Below are 21,723 nucleotides of genomic sequence, written 5' to 3'. Positions count from 1 at the left end.
TGTTGGTAATATTATTTTAAGAAATTGTCTAGTGTTTTTACCAGAAGGAACTGTTTGTGTAGTACTCTCATTTTTTTCTAATTGAAAATCTTTCCTTTTGTTAAAATATATTTTTTTTCTCTTACCTTTTTGTTTTAGTTCTTCTAAGCATTTTCAAATTTTAATCCAAACAGAAATAATTTCCTGAAAAAAAAAATAGATTCAATTATTTTTTACATCTGTTCAATATTTTAAAACAATAACATACAATTACATAAATTCTACTGACGGCTTCCAGAGGCAGTGCTGCAACGTGATTGAGCAGGGCAGGGGAGCAGTAGAATGACGGGTAGTGCCATAGAACATACAGCAAGTATTTATTAAATTATTTACAGACACCTTTACAATTTATATGTACCTGCACTACCACGTACTTTTCACCTCTCTGCCGCACCCCACCACCCCACAGCAATCCCTCTGCAATACTATTTTCGGGCCTCACAAAAGTAGTCCGTTGTTTTTTTTTGGACTGCAGTGAGACTGTGAGAGCATGCACCTTGCTCACTACTGAGAAGTGGAGACATCATGCCAGGTGAGTTGCGTTGTAGGAGAAGGGGAATCCTTTAACGAGAGCCAATTTCTCTCAGGATTTCCCTTCTCCTTTTGCAGCGCAGAAGCAACATCATCATGGGGTGATTAGCAGAGAGACCACCAGGTGCAAAACGCCCATTGCCATGGACCCCCTGGGACAGCTTCCCGGGCCCACACACAGAGCCGCACCCGAGTACTTCACATGTTTTCAAAAGACCATTTGCTTGTAAATGAGGCTCTGTTCTTTTTCACCCCTTTTTAGCGCCCCTACATCCCCACTCTGTCTCTTGCTGAAAGAATTAGTTTCCCCTGAAATGTTGCTCTGGTTGCGCCTCTGGAGACGACCACAGGCAACAAACTCCAGCACAACCCTTCTCTGATCTTTCACAGTGTCTTCTTTAAGTGCTACGAAAACACACGCTTTGCCTGGCTCACTTACTTCTCACACCCCCTCTTTAATATGAAGATAGTAGCTTTGGAATTAACTTTATTTTCCTATGCTGTGCTTCACATGGAAATAAAAAAGTGCAGGTTCTCACCACCCCAAATTAGCTGTCTGGTATACTCTCTCAAATGTAAGAACTACAGGTATTCAGTATCTGTCAGTCACAGCCAGTTTAAAGCAGTGTTCCTATATTGAAATAGACAAAACTTTATCTTTCTAAATTAACGTCTCACACTGAAAAGCTGCTTTACATTTCTTTCGCTGGATCAACCTTTTTTTTAAAACACCACCAGAGAAGGGTGGTGAACTATGGTCCACAAACAGGAAATCAAAGCTTTCTTGTTCTTTATCAGAAACATCTGCCTGTCAATGCGTATCGCCAGCCTTTTCGGCCCCTTAAGAGGCTGAGTGGATGAGTATAAAACGCGGTATTTAGAATCGGGGGCAGAGGATGCACGGAAATAAGGACGGATAGTTGAATGAAGGGCGAGTGGATGGATGGCCAGATGGATGAATGCATAGCTGGATGGATGGATGGATGGCTGTGTGGGTGGATGGAAGGATGAATGGGTGCATGGACCAGTACTTAAGATAGACGAGTGGGCTGATAGATGCTTAGGATTAGTTCTGGGACAGATGTATGTAGGTAGGAATGTATGGATGAATTGAAAGATGGTTGGATGGCGCAGTGCTTAGGATGGATGGATGCAGGGCTTTAAGTGGGCTGTGTCTGAGCACCAGCAGTTATTTTCACGGGGCCTCAAAATGGGTCTCTAACAGGCTCTATTATCGGTCCTCGCAAAGGTAGTCAATTTTCTTTTTTTTATTGGACTGCAGTGAGAGCATGCACATCGATGTGCGCATGCTCATTTTGCTCACTACTGAGAAGTGGAGACATCATGCTAGGTGAGCCACGTTGTAGGAGGAAGGGAAATCCTTTAAAGAGTGTATTTTCCCAAGGTAGGATAATTGGATGGGATTTTCTTAAGCACACAATGCTAGTTATCTTGATTTAGACTGCGCCACTACTTGGATAGCCCACACCCCTTTAAGAGGTTTGCCCCGCCCCTTTTAGAGCACCCACAGTTTATTTCCCACTTAAAGCCTTGACTGCACCATAGTAACAAAGAAATGGTCCAAGCTTCCATTTAAATCTGCAATGGCACCAAGTTTCATAATATGGCATCAACGCTGGCAGCGTTCTACCACAGTGCAAGAGTGTCTATCAGCACGAAGATTTGTTATCCACAGAAATGTTGTGTGATTTGTGCAGTTGTCTGCTGGAACATTCATCACCAAAAGGTATTAAAACATGCTAATTCAGTAAAACATATACCATACCATAAAGAGGTTCATAAATGGGCCCACTGCCACTACACCACCCTCATCCCCATCCTTGCTTAACCTTACAAAATCAAAGAAAGAGCCCCAGCAATACTGGTAGAGCCACTATAGCAATACAGGGACTTATGCCTAGATGCATCAAGGGTTTTTGCATTCGCAAACGGTGCAAATCGCAAAATTCGGCCGTTTGCGAATGCAAATCCCGTTTTTGGGATGCATCAAGCATTTTGTTTTTTTCGCAATTTTAGAAATCGCAATTTCATTGCGATTTCTAAAATTGCGATTGCATTTAAGAAATCGCAATTTTGCGATTTCTTAAATGCAATGCATGATTACTTTTGAATTGCGAATTTGCAATTTGGAAGGGGTAAATTAGCATGAAGTTGAACTTCATGCTAATTTACAGAACACTTTCAAACGTGCACTAGTTGCATATTTGAAAGTTTTAATTTACACACACACATGTCCTTGGGTCATGTGTGTGTGTACATTGCACTTACAGTTCAATTTCAGGGGTGCAGGGAGGGGTTCTTTGAACCCCCCCTGCACCCTTGAAATTGCATTCACATTTTGCGAATCGCAAATTGAAATTCGCAAATTGTGAATGCCTTCCCATTGATTCCTATGGGCCTTTTGGCCCATAGAAATCAATGGGAAGGGTTTTCCTTTATTGCGATTCGCAAATTGTGAATCGCAATTAAGGAAAATTACTGAATCGCAAAATAATTTGCGATTTTTTATGCATAGCATTTTGCGATTTCTTAATTGTGATTCCTTAATTTTCGCAATTAAGAAATCGCAAAATGTTACAATGATGCATCTAGGGGTTAATTTCAACAAGTGTCTGCTGGAACGTTCAGCAACAAAAGCTATTAAAACATGCAAATTCCCAGATTAAACATATACCATACCATGGAGAGCTGTATAAATGGACTCAGTGGCACTACATCACCTTTACTAGCTGCACATGTGCACGTTACAAATGTCTGTGTTATAATCAGCAACATACACACCTCCCCCACCCACACCCATGCCCTTGCTTAACCTGCGGAAATCAAACAATGAGCCCCAGCACTCCCGTTAGTTCCACAATAGCCATACATAGACTTAATTTCAACAGGTGTCTGCCGGAATGCTCATCAGCAAAAGGTATTAAAACCTGCAATTTTGCAAGTAAAACTTACAACATACCTTAAGGCGGTTTATAAATAGTCCCAATACTACTACACCACCTCCATACCCGCCTTGCTTAACTTATAAAACAAAGAGAGCCAGCAAACCTGATGACTGCCGAAACGCTCATCAGCAAAACATAATAAAACATGTAAATTTGCGTGTAAAACATATACCATGCCATAGGGCGCTTTATAAATGGTCCCAGTGGTACTACACCACCTTTAGTAGCTAGACATCAGCACGTTACTAAAGTCTGTGTTTTAATCACCAACATAGCCACCTCTCCCACCCCACCCTTGCTTAACCGTACGAAATAAAACAGAAACCCCCACCATTCCTAGTAGCGCCACTATACCCATACACAGGGTTAATTTTAACAGGTGTCTGCCGGAACGCTTATCAGCAAAAAGTATTCAAACATGCAAATTGGCGGGTAAAACATAAACCATCCCATAGCACGGTTTATAAATGGGCCCAGTGGCACTACACCACCTTTACTAGCTAGATATCTGTATGTTGCTAAAGTCGTTTAAACACTCTGTAGAGTGTATAGCAGGGGATGGGGAGAGTACACAAAGTTGTAATTCCCAAACTTTTGATATACCGTCCTTTTACTGTATGTATATTAAGGACATTAAATAGAATGAAAAAATTGACGAGTGTCTCAAAAGGGATAGTGAAGCGGAGCACAGGTAAAACCCAGACAACTTAAACAACTTAAACACCTACACATATTCAGCACAGGGACACAGCCTGACAATTAGTATCACTTATAATCACTTATAATCGCATGTAGTTTAGTAATGTCAAGAAAGTCACACAGAAAATATACCGAACATTTTCATTTCTTTTTTATCTCTCACACATTTATACAAAATCTCTTCTAAAGAAACACTCGCCAACCACTTCGATTTAATAAGACCAGACAATCATTTATACTTTTACTACCATATATTTTAGTATATCTACCTTTTTACCATTCACTAGTCAGAAACTACTAAAACTATTAACTATTCACAAATGCAAACCAGAAACCATGTTCATATTATATCTCAACCTATGATCAAATAATTCAAACTATGCGTACATATAAAAGGAAAGTATCACTTTTACTATCTCCATCTCCTCTCCATGTAATCTCCAAACACTGTAGACGTCTTCACAGTACAACAACCTACCTCCACTTATATTCAAATCTACCTCTCAGTGTCAAAAATGAGACCACGTCCTGTCCACATAACATTTCTGGGTTTGGTTTTAGCACTTTTACCTTAATACTATATACATCCCCCCCTTCCCCAGTATTTCCACAAAAAGTATATTTTGCAAACGTGGGACATTTTGTTTATCTCGCCTGAATACAGTAAGAATCCCAAATTAACGCTGTACCTCATTTGCAAAACCATACAGTCCTTTCAAGATGACAAACTACACTTCTTCTTTGTGAAAAATACCTAAACATATATAAAGTACTTATTTAACAATAGGTCACACTCCATGCATATTTTATAACCAATATGAAACATCACACTTCACTAACAGTAAATTATTTTGAAATAAAAAATACTTTCAAACTTAAAAATATCACCTCAAATACTTAATGACTACTACAGAACACATAACACACCTTTTTCAGTTCTACCTCACCTTTGTAGTTGGAATGCAGATTTCAAATGTCACACATGCATCTAATTCTTTCTTTGTCACACAGTACATGTAGTGCACCGCTTTCATCAAGAATAGAACTAGTAATGGCAAAATTTCTCTGACACACCACTTATAAATACATGTAAAGAACAAATCAGAATACTTCATTCCTTCATCGACATTCCAAAACGTATCTCCATTGGTTATTTTTTAATTTCCCATACGAAAAGCGTCTTCATATTCTGCGCCACATATAGGTCAGAAGTTCAACCTATTTTATCAACACACTTTCTGGAACATACTACAACACCTGCAGGTTAAAAGTTCGTATTTTTTTTAAATGTAAGGTTTTTATTTTCAGCATATACTCGAACATTTAACAGCACCTGCGGGTTAAAAGTTCACCATTGTTTTAAGTTCCAGATGTACCTTCCAAATGCAAATAGCACGTCTGGTTGAGCTGAGCACATTTCATCCTATTGTATGTACTCTACATTTAGACTGCTCTTTATTAACTAATGACAAACATGCTTTTTCACGCAACTAATATCCACCCTAGTTTTTAGTACCGAATGCTTCTTATCTTCCAATCAATTATTGTTTTCTGTGGGGAAAAAAAAGATTTTTCCCAATCTTCAAACATATCTCTCATATGCCTTAATGGCCTTTCTAAATGCAGTATAATTGTCAAGGCCACGGATCTGCACCGGGATTCCCGAGGGTGGCGACTCTGTAGCGGAAAGAAAGGCCACCAACTCGGACTCAGCGGGGCCGGGGAACCACCACCAAGTGCTGACCCTGTGAGCGAAGTGACCGTGTAGGGGCATAAGGCAACAGGAGATCAGTCAGAATGGGAGGTGTGGCCAGCTTCAAAACCTTGAAAGCAATACATAAGGTTTTGAATTCAATGCGTCTGGCCACCAGTAACCAGTGCAGGCGGCGAATAGCATTAGACAAAGAGCAGAATTTGTGAAGACCTAGGAGCAATCTAGCAGCAGTGTTCTGTGCCCTTTGCAGCCTCGAGACCTCCGCCTTATTGGAACCTAGATAAAGGGAGCAGGCAGAGTCGAGTCGAGTCTTGATAAAACCGTCGCCTGAATAATGACCTGCCGCGTAGAAGCATCGAAAAAGCCCAACAAGGATCTAAGCCCCCAAAGGAGTCCAAAACAGAAAACAGGTCCTGGAAGTTTTTTTTCATTCAGACTCGGTAGTTTACCGAAGAGTCTAGCCAAACCCCTAAGTTTTTGACTTCCTGTTTGGGGGAAGATGGTTTACGGAGACTGGTTGGCCACCAGAGATCACTCGACCGACTATGGTCCCTACCTACTAACAGCACCTCTGATTTGTTAGAATTCAGTTGGAGGCAGTTGCTGTTCATCCACTCGGCCATTGCTGCAAGTTCGCCCTGAAACTTGAGGGCGTCCTGCTCGATGTTGTTAGAGAGTGCCACCACCATCTGAGTATCGTCAGCATAGGAAACCATGGTCAAACCCCTGCTGCTTTCAACGGCTGCTAATGGTTGAACATAAATATTAAACAGCAAGGGACTAACGGGAGAGCCCTGAGGCACCCCTTGTCTGACTAGATGTTTGCCAGAGGCTAACGGGGGGCAATAACTGAGCATGACCTCTCATGAATGAATGAACCCAGCCACTCCAAAGCCGATCCCGTAATTCCAGCCATGCTATGGCCATGCCTAAAACCATTCTGAGAGGGATCCAGTAGGTTATTAGCGGTCAGAAAATCAGACCAGAGGGAATCCACATAGGCCTCTGTGATCTTGGCCACCCACGTAAGCAAGAAAATAGGCGGTAGTTCTCTGGTTTGGCTGGGTCAAGCACAGGTTTCTTAAGTAGAGGAACTACTTTTGCCTGTTTCCAGGCCCTGAGCACCGTAGCTGTTCTGAGGGACCGATTTATCAACTGATTCAGGGAAGGTAAGATTGTCTACAACACTTTCTTAAATTGGTCTGGTTTAAGTGGTTTGGCCGGAGATCCTGACTTGATCTTATAGCAGAGAGCAGAAATTGATCAACCGTGATTCGCAGAAAAGTGTGAAGGGTGTTAACCTGTTGACAACCGCGTGACTCCTGCATGATGCTATGAGTGGTCAGGATGCTGATAAATGGCATCCACTTTTTCCACAAAAAAGAGGGCAAGGTCCTCGCACTGTTTGTTAGACTTAATGGTTGAACCAGTCTAAATTTGTTTAGATTGCAGACTGGCAAGAATAGAAAATGTACTCTTAGAGGGATTAGCACTCTCCTGAATTAGATTGGAGATATAAACTGCGCGGGCCTGATATATGGCCTTCTGATATATTTTGATTGCTGCACGATAGATAACTTTGACAGTGGAGCTAAAGTCTCTTCTCCATATCCGTTCTAATCTCTTACACCCCTTGAGCATATCAGCGAGTTCAGTCTTGAACCATGGTTGTGATTTGGTTATACGATTGACTGAACGCTTCATAGGGATTAACCTATCTAGTGGGTGCTCTATCCACTCAGAAAATACTTTATGTGCTTCATTAGAATCCTCAGACAGATTCAGGCGAGTAGCCAAAAGGCAAGTATCCAAGTGATCCCATTTCAATTTATGTCACGGCCATTTCCAAGTAGAAAGCTGACCCTCAGTGCAAGCAGGAGTAACTTTGTAAAGGGACATCAAGACCAAATAGTGGTCTGTCCATCCTTACCTGATTGGTGTATGCATTGTGATGTGGGATATGTTGGTAAAAACTGGATCTAATACGTGCGCAGCAATGTGTGTTGGGCCCGCGACTAGCTGTAGCAATTAGCAGGCTGCTAGGTCGGGCACAAAATTCACCATGTCGGTATCCTCTACTTTATCTAAATGTAGGTTAAAATCCCCCAAAATGGTAAAGTTGACGGTATTAACTGCTAAAGTGCTAACCATATCTACAAAGGCTTTCCTAAAACCTAGGGAGGATCCTGGGGGCCGGTATATCAGGAGCCTAGACAAGGTGTAGTTCGGGCTCACAGTGACCTTAAAAAGGTCACTCTCACAACCGGTGATCTTCTGCTCAGTAAAAGAGCATGAATAACATGATTTAAAAATAATCACTATACCTCAGCCTCTAGTTGCTCTATTAATCAGAAGAAAACTGTGGACCACAGGGAGCGCAAGCCAGGTTCAGCAGTCATATCATCCGAGAGCCATGTCTCGGTCAGAAAGAGAACATCTGGGGAGGCCTCCTCTAACAAGTCCAAAACGTTTGCATGATGTTTGGCTAGAGAATGGCAGTTGAGACTGAATATACTAATATAAGTCCTAGATATAGGATGGAGGTGGCCTGATAGTGATGAAAGTGTAGTTTGAAATCTATATTGCAAGCATCAAAAAGGGCCCTCAATATCGAGCCCACCAACCTGCCCGCAGTCACTCCCCAACTTCCTAATACTGCACAAATCCTCCCGTGTATAGGTTACCTTATCTCTCTCCAAACCGGCAGTATGTGTGGCGTCGAACTGGTGCAGACAGGCTTGCCTTTGGGGTGCTGCTGGTGCGCCAGCTGCAGGCCAGCACCATATGTCTATTTTTATACTGCAAGTAGGTGTGCCCAATCAAAGGACTAGTCCGCCCCTCCCAAGATGGCCCCCACAATTCAAGCTACCGGAAGTGGGGAAACAAAGGACAGAATCGCCACAAGCTCCTTCCACAACAAAAAGCAAAGGCTGCGGTGGACTGAGGAGAACAGTGGCAGGAAAAGTCGAGTTTTCAAAAGGATGTTAGCGTGACTATGCACAAGGTTAAAACACTAAAACACGCACAGAAAGTATAGGCAAAACATACGACCGGACAGCACACTACCACTGCCAGGCAAAATCCTGTGTCAGCTTTCCAAGCGCGGCGGGCCCATATGTCTATTTTTATACTGCCAGTAGGTGTGCCCAATCAAAGAACTCGTCGGCCCCTCCCAAGATGGCCTGCATAATTCAAGCCACCAGAAGTGGGGAAATGAAGGACAGAATCGCCACAAGCTCCCTCCACAACAAACATCACAGGCTGCGGTGAAACGAGGAGAACATAGGCAAGAAAAGGTGAGTTTTTAAAAGGATGTAAGCGTGACTCTGCACAAGGTTAAAAACACTGTAAAACAAGCACAGAAATTATAGGCAAAACAGACAAACTACCAGCACACTCGTAATACCACTGGCAGGTAAAATCCTGTGTCTGCTTTCCAATATTCCAATATTTTTTGGTATCTGGAAATTTCAATATTTCTCCAAAACTACTGAACAGATTTACACCAAATAAACAAGTGTGCCTTCTAGACCAAGATCCTTCTCCTTGCCCAATTTGGGGTAATTCCATTCACCCGTTCGACTTGTAGCCTTGTCTAAAGTTTCCTATGGAAATTAACATGGAAAAAACACGTTTTGGGACCCCCACTTTTTTCTCACCCCCCCTAGACCAATCACTCCCAAACTTTGGACATTGGAGCTGATATGAACGAATAATTAGTTAAAAAAAATTCAGGAAGATTCATCAAACGACGCCAAAGTTATAAGCAAAACAGAAAATGCTCTTCCTATGGAAACTTGCTCCTAACTAAAACTACCTACTGGCGACTGCCAGTATATATAGTTTGATAGATTGATAGACAGATATATAGATATTATATATATATATATATTTTTTTTTTCTTCAATAGTGCTCGCTCCACCCGCAACTTCCGGTCGGATTCGCACAAGAAGACGAGGCAGACCCAGTTTGTCGCTTTTAAATTTATTTTCTCACAAAACCACCAAAATCCTCACGACGCGTTTCGGCAGATCCCTGCCTTGATCACATGACAACATGGTCGTGAAGCACACATCTTTTTAAAGTGCCAGTGCAGTTATAAACATAAAAGAAATATTTACATGTGCTGAGGTCTGTCTTTCTTTTTCAGATTACATCGACATTTCAGTTTCTTAATAGCTGTAAAATACAGTTTATAACATCAGTGACATAAAAGTAGATAATATTTGTAAAATACTTTTAAAACCCACTAATTGTAAAATACAATTTGGACGCTACGCGACAATTGAGTAAAAAAATTAATAATGATTGTAAAATATATTTTTTCCACAATGCTTGGATAAATGCATACTTATATAGGCATCCTTAATAAGTGTGTGCGCCCTGCCACTCTTGTCTGTATCACTAGTGTTCATACTCCTTGTCAGAACACTTCATAACCATACCCATCTACAGCTAATATCACTGAATGATACCTCAAGTACATGTATATTCTCAAATATTTTTCTTGTGCTGTCCTTCTACAAAGGAAAACCCACTAATTCACCATATTGGGGTCTTATATATAAAAAAAGTGCTTAAAGTGCATAACTGAATAAGTGCAAACAGAACAAACTGTCATGTTTTCTTCACCCTTATGTGATAGTATTAATTTATGAGTACTATCACAATATAATAAATTCTTTATCAATAAGTTGCCTTATTTCAATATCAGCTAATGGTTTTCACTGTAACTTAGAAAGCAGGCTATATGGACAAACCACTAATTTTACCTTAATCAAGAACATGACTCCCACAATTAGCTAAAAACATCTTTTATGTTAAAAAATGCATTAAAAACGAATATATATATATTCACTGAAAAAACCATAGGTTATAGACCATATATAGTTAGGAATTCGCATTTACAAAACCTTATTTTACTCACACAAAACCATTGAAATTCCATATATAGTTAGTTGCACTAACTATATATCGCGCACCCGCAATCCACTGCTGATGATGTCACATATTACATCATTCATGACATGGTCAGTGACATCACTGATGACATCACTGATGACATCTCATTTGACATTACTGATCACATCACTGATGATATCATTCATGTGATAATACGATGAACCTCTTCAGACTCTAATATAACCTTAGATACAATCAGTGTAAACAGACACTCACAGACTGTCACTCATCCATGGAGTTACTCACACACCTAGTCAGTCATGCAAAGAATCAATCACACCTCCATTTCCTCAACTATACAGTTATACAAACTTTACTTATTCAAACATATACTAACACATATTTACTCTCTTATACAGTCCCTGATACAAGTTCACAATGATCCATACAGCCACTCACACATTCACTGGCTCTTATGCACAGTTATTTATATATGTCAACTCTCACATGTACTGTGTTTTACATATGTACTTACTTTGACATGTAGCACTGAGATATCCATTCACTCACCAATACACTCATGCACACAGTCAACCGCCCATACAGCTGTTTCCACATGCACTTTTGAAACCATACATCTAGTGAATCAACTGTTCACAGATCTATGCACAGAGTCATACACCTCCCAGCCACCCACACACACACTCAGTCTCCCATACAAATACTTGGGCAACCAATCAATAACCCATATAGTTACTCATATAGCTACTTATCAACACATGCAACAGTTTACAGAACAACAGACATAATGATGCACAAATTAAGACAGTTTAGTCACTAACCCATGCACTCAGTGAGACACATTTAATCACTCACTCATACAGTCAGTCATGCACCTACTAAATCCTTCATCCAGACACTTATACATCCACTCATTCTTCAATATGTAGACATATTTTAACTTTACAGAAACATACAGTCACTGGATGTTGTCATCAGTGATGTCATCAGTGATGTCATTTGAGATGTCATCAGTGATGTCATCAGTGATGTCACTGACCATGTCATGAATGATGTAATATGTGACATCATCAGCAGTGGATTGCGGGTGCGCGATATATAGTTAGTGCAACTAACTACATATGGAATTTCAATGGTTTTGTGTGAGTAAAATAAGGTTTTGTAAATGCGAATTCCTAACTATATATGGTCTATAACCTATGGTTTTTTCAGTGAATTTTCAAGGTTTTGTAAATGCTAATTCCTAACTATATATGGTCTATAACCTATGGCTTTTTCAGTGAATTTTCAAGGTTTTGTAAATGCTAATTCCTAACTATATATGGTCTATAGCCTATGGTTTTTTCAGTGAATATATATATATACATACATATATAAACATATATCATCTGTATATCTATATAAATACAAACATAAATGCATGCATACATATACTTATATGCATACAGATGCATGTTATTTACATGAAAGTTGAAAAAACACTAATAAAAGCAAAGCTAAAAAGCCACCTCATTACAAACAGAATGGCTTTAACTTAAACGAGGGCGAGATCTATTGCATTTTCAATGCTTGTTTACTTTGGTTCCATCAAGAAGGCATTCAGATGTGTCACACATTTGCCATAAATTCTGAATGTTAGCACTCTAGTTGCACATTAGATCACTGTAGTAAAGCTACTGCTCACCAGGGACGTCTGCTGCTGGTATTCAAAGTAGTGCATGTTTCAGTCTGCATGTCAGAATTTTTTTAATGAAATAGAAGAGGATTTGAGAAGTCACTCAAAATGATCCCTAATTTTTCTTTCTGAAGCACTAATCATACTTTCTATGGCAAAATTAACCCCCTCATGTTGCTCCTTTTTAAATTGAGTGTTTTCAGACTTACCACTTCATTCCAATCAAGATGGCTTCTGGTGTGCCATACTTTTGTCATAAGTAAGACTGTTAGCGCTCTAGTTGTTCTTTAGAACACTCTGGGACATTCTGTCATTGGGCTATACTTGGGGTACATCTGGGTGATATTTGGGCTACATTTAGGCTCTTTTGTCTCTGGTGGCCATCTTGGGAGACTGTATGTCAGAATTTTTTAATGAAATTGAAGAGGGTTTGAGAAGTCACTCAAAATGTGCCCTAATTTTTCTTTCTGCAGCACTAATCATAATTCATATGGAAAAATATACCCCCTCATTTAGTTCCTTTTTAAATTAAATGTTTTAAGAGTTACCACTTTATTCCAATCAAGATGGCTTCAGGTGTGCCATACCTTTGTAATAAGTAGGACTGTTAGCGCTCTAGTTGTTCTTTAGAACACTCTGGGACATTCTGTCATTGGGCTATACTTGGGCTACATCTGGGTGATATTTGGGCTACATTTGGGCTCTTTTGTCTCTGGTGGCCATTTTGGGAGACTGCATGTCAGAATTTTTTAATGAAATAGAAGAGGATTTGAAAAGTCACTCAAAATGTGCCCTAATTTTTCTTTCTGCAGCACTAATAATACCTTCTATTGCATAATATACCCCCTCATTTTGTTCCTTTTTAAATTAAATGTTTTAAGAGTTACCACTTTATTCCCATCACGATGGCTCCAGGTGTGCTATACCTTTGTAATAAGTAGGACTGTTAGCGCTCTAGTTGTTCTTTAGAACACTCTGGGACATTCTGTCATTGGGCTATACTTGGGCTACATCTGGGTGATATTTGGGCTACATTTGGGCTCTTTTGTCTCTGGTGGCCATTTTGGGAGACTGCATGTCAGAATGTTTTAATGAAATAGAAAAGGATTTGAGAAGTCACTCAAAATGTGCCCTAATTTTTCATTCTGCAGCACTAATCATACTTTCTATGGCAAAATATAGCCCCTCATGTTGTTTCTTTTTAAATTAAATGTTTTAAGAGTTACCACTTTATTCCAATCAAGATGGCTTCAGGTGTGCCATACCTTTGTAATAAGTAGGACTGTTAGCGCTCTAGTTGTTCTTTAGAACACTCTAGGAGGCTGCAGTAGAACACAAAGGAATCAACTGACAGTCTCTGTCCTTGTTGGATGTACATGTTTTACTGAGAATGTCAGACTTCATTTTCACATGACTGAGAAAGAGAATGTGAATTTACAGAAAATATGCTTTCAGTTTAGCTTATAGATCCCCTTCCAAACCACTGTGGGAAAATCATGAGATATTAGTTTTCTTTCAAACAATATTCATGATATCACAGCAGAAGGTTTTTTCACATGGTAAAATCACCTTAGAACCCACCACAATTCCTAAAACGAGTATGGTACCATCAACAAATGATTTATAATGTAACTAAAGTCCTAAAACCCTCTATTAACTACAATGCTTTTTAATGAGGTGCTATCATGTATATTGGTCCCAAGATGGCTGCCAACACTTCTTGGATGAAGTGCTGACAGCCAATCAGATCAGATGTGTGGTTAGGCTCCGCCCAGATATATATCTTTTTTTGAACCTACATTACTCAAAATCCACTGGAGCACATATATTGAGACCTAGCAAAGGCACATCGGGCTAACAGTCCCTACAATTTTGCCAAGTTTGGTGCAAATCCATTCAGCCGTTCGAGCTAAAAATGAGGCCAACCGCCCTATGGAAATTAACATGGGAAAAACGCGTTTTGGGACCCCCCTTTTTTCTCGGCCCCCCCCTTGATGAAACCCCCCCAAATTGTCGGGGGCTGCTCAGAAACAAAATGTTCCATTTTCCTGAAAATTTCAGCCAATTCCGTCCACAAACGCCAAAGTTATTAGACATAGAATTTTCAAAAATCCCATAGAGAAAAAATCCTAACTATATATTCCTACTGGCGACCGCCAGTAGGTAATATATATATATATATATATATATATATATATATATATATATATATATATATATATATGAACAAAAACTCCTTCTTCCGAATGAGCAGAGACCACGCAGGGGAACACTTTGGAGGCACACTTTATTTCGTGTTTGGCGAATGCATTTCGGCATTAGGATCAGCCTTCATCAGCGCCCAAGTCTCCAGGTAGCTTCTAAACACACGGACTGAATTCTGCCTCCCTCTTATTGGTAGAGGGTCCGCCCCGCCTCCCTGATGTCATCTGCTCACTTGTAGTCAGTCCACAGAGTGTGCGTGAACTCCAACACCCAGGATACCTCTGAAAGTTCCCAGGTAAGTGCTGCATGGAGGGATATACACAACACAGTGCAACGCGGAAATGTCTCAGCAGTTCATGTGTTTTAAAACAAAAGTCCTGTTTGTTAACGGAAAAAAGCGCACCTCCTCGGGTCCCCAAACTGCCTCCCCGTAGACCTCGGGATTCCATTCGGTAGGGGAAACTCTGACTGTGCATGTCACCCAATGCGCGACTGTACAACCGCGCCACTACCTTCATTCTTCCCCAAAGTCCATGGTGGGTTCCTGACCTTCCAATAACTCGGAAAACAAACAGCTGCGGAGGCAGCAAAGCCAGTGATGTCAGGAACCAGCTTGCGAGGCAGGGGTCTCTGTTACGTGTAGCTGGCTGACACGTGAAACATGAACAAAAACTCCTTCTTCCGAATGAGCAGAGACCACGCAGGGGAACACTTTGGAGGCACACTTTATTTCGTGTTTGGCGAATGCATTTCGGCATTAGGATCAGCCTTCATCAGCGCCCAAGTCTCCAGGTAGCTTCTAAACACACGGACTGAATTCTGCCTCCCTCTTATTGGTAGAGGGTCCGCCCCGCCTCCCTGATGTCATCTGCTCACTTGTAGTCAGTCCACAGAGTGTGCGTGAACTCCAACACCCAGGATACCTCTGAAAGTTCCCAGGTAAGTGCTGCATGGAGGGATATACACAACACAGTGCAACGCGGAAATGTCTCAGCAGTTCATGTGTTTTAAAACAAAAGTCCTGTTTGTTAACGGAAAAAAGCGCACCTCCTCGGGTCCCCAAACTGCCTCCCCGTAGACCTCGGGATTCCATTCGGTAGGGGAAACTCTGACTGTGCATGTCACCCAATGCGCGACTGTACAACCGCGCTACTACCTTCATTCTTCCCCAAAGTCCATGGTGGGTTCCTGACCTTCCAATAACTCGGAAAACAAACAGCTGCGGAGGCAGCAAAGCCAGTGATGTCAGGAACCAGCTTGCGAGGCAGGGGTCTCTGTTACGTGTAGCTGGCTGACACGTGAAACATGAACAAAAACTCCTTCTTCCGAATGAGCAGAGACCACGCAGGGGAACACTTTGGAGGCACACTTTATTTCGTGTTTGGCGAATGCATTTCGGCATTAGGATCAGCCTTCATCAGCGCCCAAGTCTCCAGGTAGCTTCTAAACACACGGACTGAATTCTGCCTCCCTCTTATTGGTAGAGGGTCCGCCCCGCCTCCCTGATGTCATCTGCTCACTTGTAGTCAGTCCACAGAGTGTGCGTGAACTCCAACACCCAGGATACCTCTGAAAGTTCCCAGGTAAGTGCTGCATGGAGGGATATACACAACACAGTGCAACGCGGAAATGTCTCAGCAGTTCATGTGTTTTAAAACAAAAGTCCTGTTTGTTAACGGAAAAAAGCGCACCTCCTCGGGTCCCCAAACTGCCTCCCCGTAGACCTCGGGATTCCATTCGGTAGGGGAAACTCTGACTGTGCATGTCACCCAATGCGCGACTGTACAACCGCGCTACTACCTTCATTCTTCCCCAAAGTCCATGGTGGGTTCCTGACCTTCCAATAACTCAGAAAACAAACAGCTGCGGAGGCAGCAAAGCCAGTGATGTCAGGAACCAGCTTGCGAGGCAGGGGTCTCTGTTACGTGTAGCTGGCTGACACGTGAAACATGAACAAAAACTCCTTCTTCCGAATGAGCAGAGACCACGCAGGGGAACACTTTGGAGGCACACTTTATTTCGTGTTTGGCGAATGCATTTCGGCATCAGGATCAGCCTTCATCAGCGCCCAAGTCTCCAGGTAGCTTCTAAACACACGGACTGAATTCTGCCTCCCTCTTATTGGTAGAGGGTCCGCCCCGCCTCCCTGATGTCATCTGCTCACTTGTAGTCAGTCCACAGAGTGTGCGTGAACTCCAACACCCAGGATACCTCTGAAAGTTCCCAGGTAAGTGCTGCATGGAGGGATATACACAACACAGTGCAACGCGGAAATGTCTCAGCAGTTCATGTGTTTTAAAACAAAAGTCCTGTTTGTTAACGGAAAAAAGCGCACCTCCTCGGGTCCCCAAACTGCCTCCCCGTAGACCTTGGGATTCCATTCGGTAGGGGAAACTCTGACTGTGCATGTCACCCAATGCGCGACTGTACAACCGCGCTACTACCTTCATTCTTCCCCAAAGTCCATGGTGGGTTCCTGACCTTCCAATAACTCGGAAAACAAACAGCTGCGGAGGCAGCAAAGCCAGTGATGTCAGGAACCAGCTTGCGAGGCAGGGGTCTCTGTTACGTGTAGCTGGCTGACACGTGAAACATGAACAAAAACTCCTTCTTCCGAATGAGCAGAGACCACGCAGGGGAACACTTTGGAGGCACACTTTATTTCGTGTTTATATGACAAGGATGCAACTGGCACCTCACTGTAGGTAAATTCAGCACTACGTAGACCATCGGGCCACACCAGGGGCCACGACCGTTGTGGCGTAGTAATCATTAATAAGGTGCGCGAGAAATCCCGGAAACACCCTGTGCAAAGTCCGTTTTCCTTTGACAAAGTGCTGCCGAAGCACAAAACGAGTCAGGACTGGACAATACCGCGTGAATCGGTTTGCTGTTCTCTCACTGCATTCTACATAAAAAAAACTGTGAAATCAACTACCTTCCTGTGTGGGCTCACCTTTTTCCAGGCAAACAATGTGTGGTATATATATATATATATATATATATATGCACAATGGCAAAACATTCACCCCCAGTCACAGATCTGGGTTTAATCCATTGTTGTTTTTCTCACCAAGTCACCCCAGTTCAGACATGGCCATATGCAAATCAGTCTTGACCCTGTGCCTCATGGGAACAGTCCAGCCGAACTGCCAAGCCATGTCTTCCCTGGACCAGAATCAAACATCCTAGGACTGGTTTCTGGCTATCAGCCGTCTTCAGCCAGGATAGCTTGACTCCAGTGGCGTAGTGAGCACGGGACTCACGTCTGTGCATACCCTTCCCACATAGAGTGAACAGCAAAACACACAAGATGATGGATGGAATGTTTCACAATGGCAAAACATTCCCCCCCAGTCACAGATCTGGGTTTAATCCATCGTTATCCGAAATCAAGCCCAGGGAAGACATGGCTTCCCATGAGGCACAGGGTCAAGGCTGATTTGCATATGGCCATGTCTGAACTGGGGTGGTGTAGAGTGCAAAAAAATGATGGATTTAGGCCCAGATCCCTGTCCTTGGGTGAATGTATGACATTGTTCTGCATTCTGTCCATAAACTGTTGTTTTTGCGTGAGTATCTGTGTGGGTAGGTGGCGGTGTGTGTGTGACTTTGTGCTTTGATGTCTGAGTGGCTGATTCACTGGTTGTATGGATTCAAAAGTACATCTGTGAAGGGCTGTATTGGTGAGTTAATGTGTGTATGGGTGTGTTGGTGAGTGAATGAATGTCTCAATGATATATGTGCGAGTAACTGCTTTGAAAAAGGATTTAGCACCGGGCTTAGTACTGATAAACAATATGAGTAGTGGGCAAACTCTAGATACACAACAACAACATAATGCACACTAAACCATACAATTTAGAAAAATATTTTTGATTTTATTTATCTTTTTGAATTTTTTGTAGATAGAAAATCAGACAGGCAGTTTGTGCAAGTTGGCACATACTTAATGTACATACGTCTAAAGCAGAACAGATCCCCAAACCAATGTTCGCGTATAGACGCAACAAATCGAAAAAAGATCATGTGGTACACTCACGTATGAAGAAAATTAATGTCTCTCAACAAATGAGCATCAGTGCGAACAAACCTGTGGTTGGCACATACAAATGAAAGCATTGTAAATCTTGTGCAACAGCTATAGAAGCGTTGACGTTGCATTACAATGGTCAAGTAATCTCACCTAAGAGTCTCAATAACTGCAAGACATCAAATGTATTTTATCTGATAATATGTCCTTGCAGATTGGGCTATGTAGGGGAGACAGGTAGGGCGTTAAATGTGAGACTGATAGAACATAGGTCAGTAATTAGAATGAAGAAAACGACAGCACCTATGGTTAATCACTATATTGAAAAGCATCATGCCCTGGAGGACATGCAATGGTATGTCTTGGAAATAATTATTCAGAGAGAAGGCTTACAATTAGACATGATCAGAAAACTCAGAGAGGTTTACTGGATCTTTGTTTTGGAAACCTCAACTAAAGGTCCTAATCTTGAGATACCCTGGGACCAGGCAATAAAATAGAGATGGGCCATATAGAAAGAAGAGTTAACTTCCTTTCCGTTGTTATACATGTAGTTTCACCAAACCTGCAGAATTGTGGGTACCACACATTTTTTCTCGAAAGTCTGGGATCAGATAATTTAATAGAGAATAACTACAAAAAAAGAAAAAAAAGAGTTTTCTTATCTGTCACACCTTAAATATTAAGGCTCCTTAAAACTACAGGATTGTGGTTTTTAATTTTAGTAATTTTTTAGGAAAATCTGTGATCAGACAATTAAATAGAGGTTGACCATACTAGATAAAAGAGCATTTTCCTCTAACTCCTTAAATTTTCTCTTAAAAGTCTGGGATCAGATAATTTAATAGAGAAAAATCACACAAAAAGAAAAAAAGACTTTCCTTACCCGTTGATCTTTAAATATTAAGGCTCCTTAAAACTGCAGGATTGTCATTTTTATTTTTACTAATTTACAGGCAATTAAATAGAGGTTGACCACACTAGATGTAAGAGCATTTTCCTCCAATCCATCCTTAAATATAAATGCTGTGTGTGCCTTACCTGAACTAATGTGAATTTCAGTTGATGGAGTGTGCAGCCTTGTCGACGGACGACATTGGAGCTTTCTTGTTTAACGCGGCAGTCCGGCCGCAGTGGTTTGCACCACCCCATAACAGGGGACCACGAGGTACAGAATCTTGTTGAACCCTCCATGTGGACCAGCAACTGCAGGGATCTATGGCGCACATGCATTTCGGGACCTATCTAGGTCTTCAATGGACAGTTAAAATACAGTGCAACCCATCAATGGGGAAAAGTACGGGACACGGACCACAAAGACCATAAGGCATTGCGTTGCAATTATCTGAGAGGCCCTTCCGGGGTGAGTTGATTGAATAAATGTGGGCATGTCCCAATGTGCACAATCTCAAGTCGTGCCTCTGAAGAGGGCAGGAGCCCAGAAACGCGTCAGGCATATTACTTTCGACACGAGAGCTGGAACCGCATTGAGATGCTTTGTGTGCCTTACCTGAACTAATGTGAATTTCAGTTGATGGAGTGTGCAGCCTTGTTGACGGACGACATTGGAGCTTTCTTGTTTAACGCGTCAGTCCGGCCGCAGTGGATTGCACCACCCCATAACTGGGGACCACGGGGTACAGAATCTTGTTGAACCCTCCATATGGACCAGCAACTGCAGGAATCTATGGCGCACACGCATTTCGGGACCTATCTAGGTCTTCAATGGACAGTTAAAATACAGTGCAACCCATCAATGGGGAAAAGTACGGGACACGGACCACAAAGACCATAAGGCATTGCGTTGCAATTATCTGAGAGGCCCTTTCGGGGTGAGTTGATTGAATAAATTTGGGTGTGTCCCAATGTGCACAATCTCAAGTCGTGCCTCTGAAGAGGGCAGGAGCCCAGAAACGCGTCAGGCATATTACTTTCGACACGAGAGCTGGAATCGCATTGAGATGCTTAGTGTGCCTTACCTGATTTAATGTGAATTTCAGTTGATAGAGTGTGCAGCCTTGTCGACGGACGACATTGGAGCTTTCCCATATACAAACATATATATATTCACTGAAAAAAACATAGGTTATAGACCATATATGGTTAGGGATTAGCATTTACAAAACCTAATTTTACTCACACAAAACCATTGAAATTCGCATATATAGTTAGTTGCACTAACTATATATCACGCACCCGCAATCCACTGCTGATGATGATACATATTACATCATTCATTTCAAGGTTTTGTAAATGCTAATTCCTAACTATATATGGTCTATAACCTATGGTGTTTTCAGTGAATTTCAATGGTTTTTTAATAGCAAATATCAAAAGCTGTAAAATGTATTCTTCTTTTAATTGAAAAATATATTTTATATGTTTTTAATATAATTTTTTTATGCATCTGCCAAACCCTGACCTCTTAATAGTGCACTGTGGTGGAAATGATTTGGGCACTATGACTGGGGTTGGTCTGGAAATGCTTTTAAAGGACACCTTTCATCAATTGATGACACTTTTTCCCCAAACTGCCTTGGTATATTCCAATATATGCCAAAGACAGAAATGGAACTGGTCCAACCAATTTTGTCCACAATTTGAGAAATCATGGAAACATGTGAATAAATCTGTTTCTGCTTACATGAGACACTTTAGAATGGGTTCAATATTCAACAATAACTTGCGTTACAACATGCAAGACATCTACAGAGGAGATGGTATGCACTTGTCAGATGAGGGGAATAGAATATTCCTCCTGAATTTAAGACTGTGCATTGTAACCTACTTGTAGGTACCTAAATCAGCCACAGAACCCAATAGCTCTTTTCAGAGCTACCCTACCTCTGATCATTCTAAACGTTTATCTTTTTCTAAGTTTTTCACTATTTTTCACCAAAGTACGCTCCCCGGTACGCTTACAGGTGCGCGTACCGGG

The sequence above is a fragment of the Lissotriton vulgaris genome, chromosome 3_1 (assembly GCF_964263255.1).
Source record: "Lissotriton vulgaris chromosome 3_1, aLisVul1.2, whole genome shotgun sequence".
Taxonomy (NCBI): Eukaryota; Metazoa; Chordata; class Amphibia; order Caudata; family Salamandridae; genus Lissotriton; species Lissotriton vulgaris.
The sequence above is the reverse complement of the archived record's forward strand: the minus strand, read 5'-3'. Positions refer to the sequence as shown.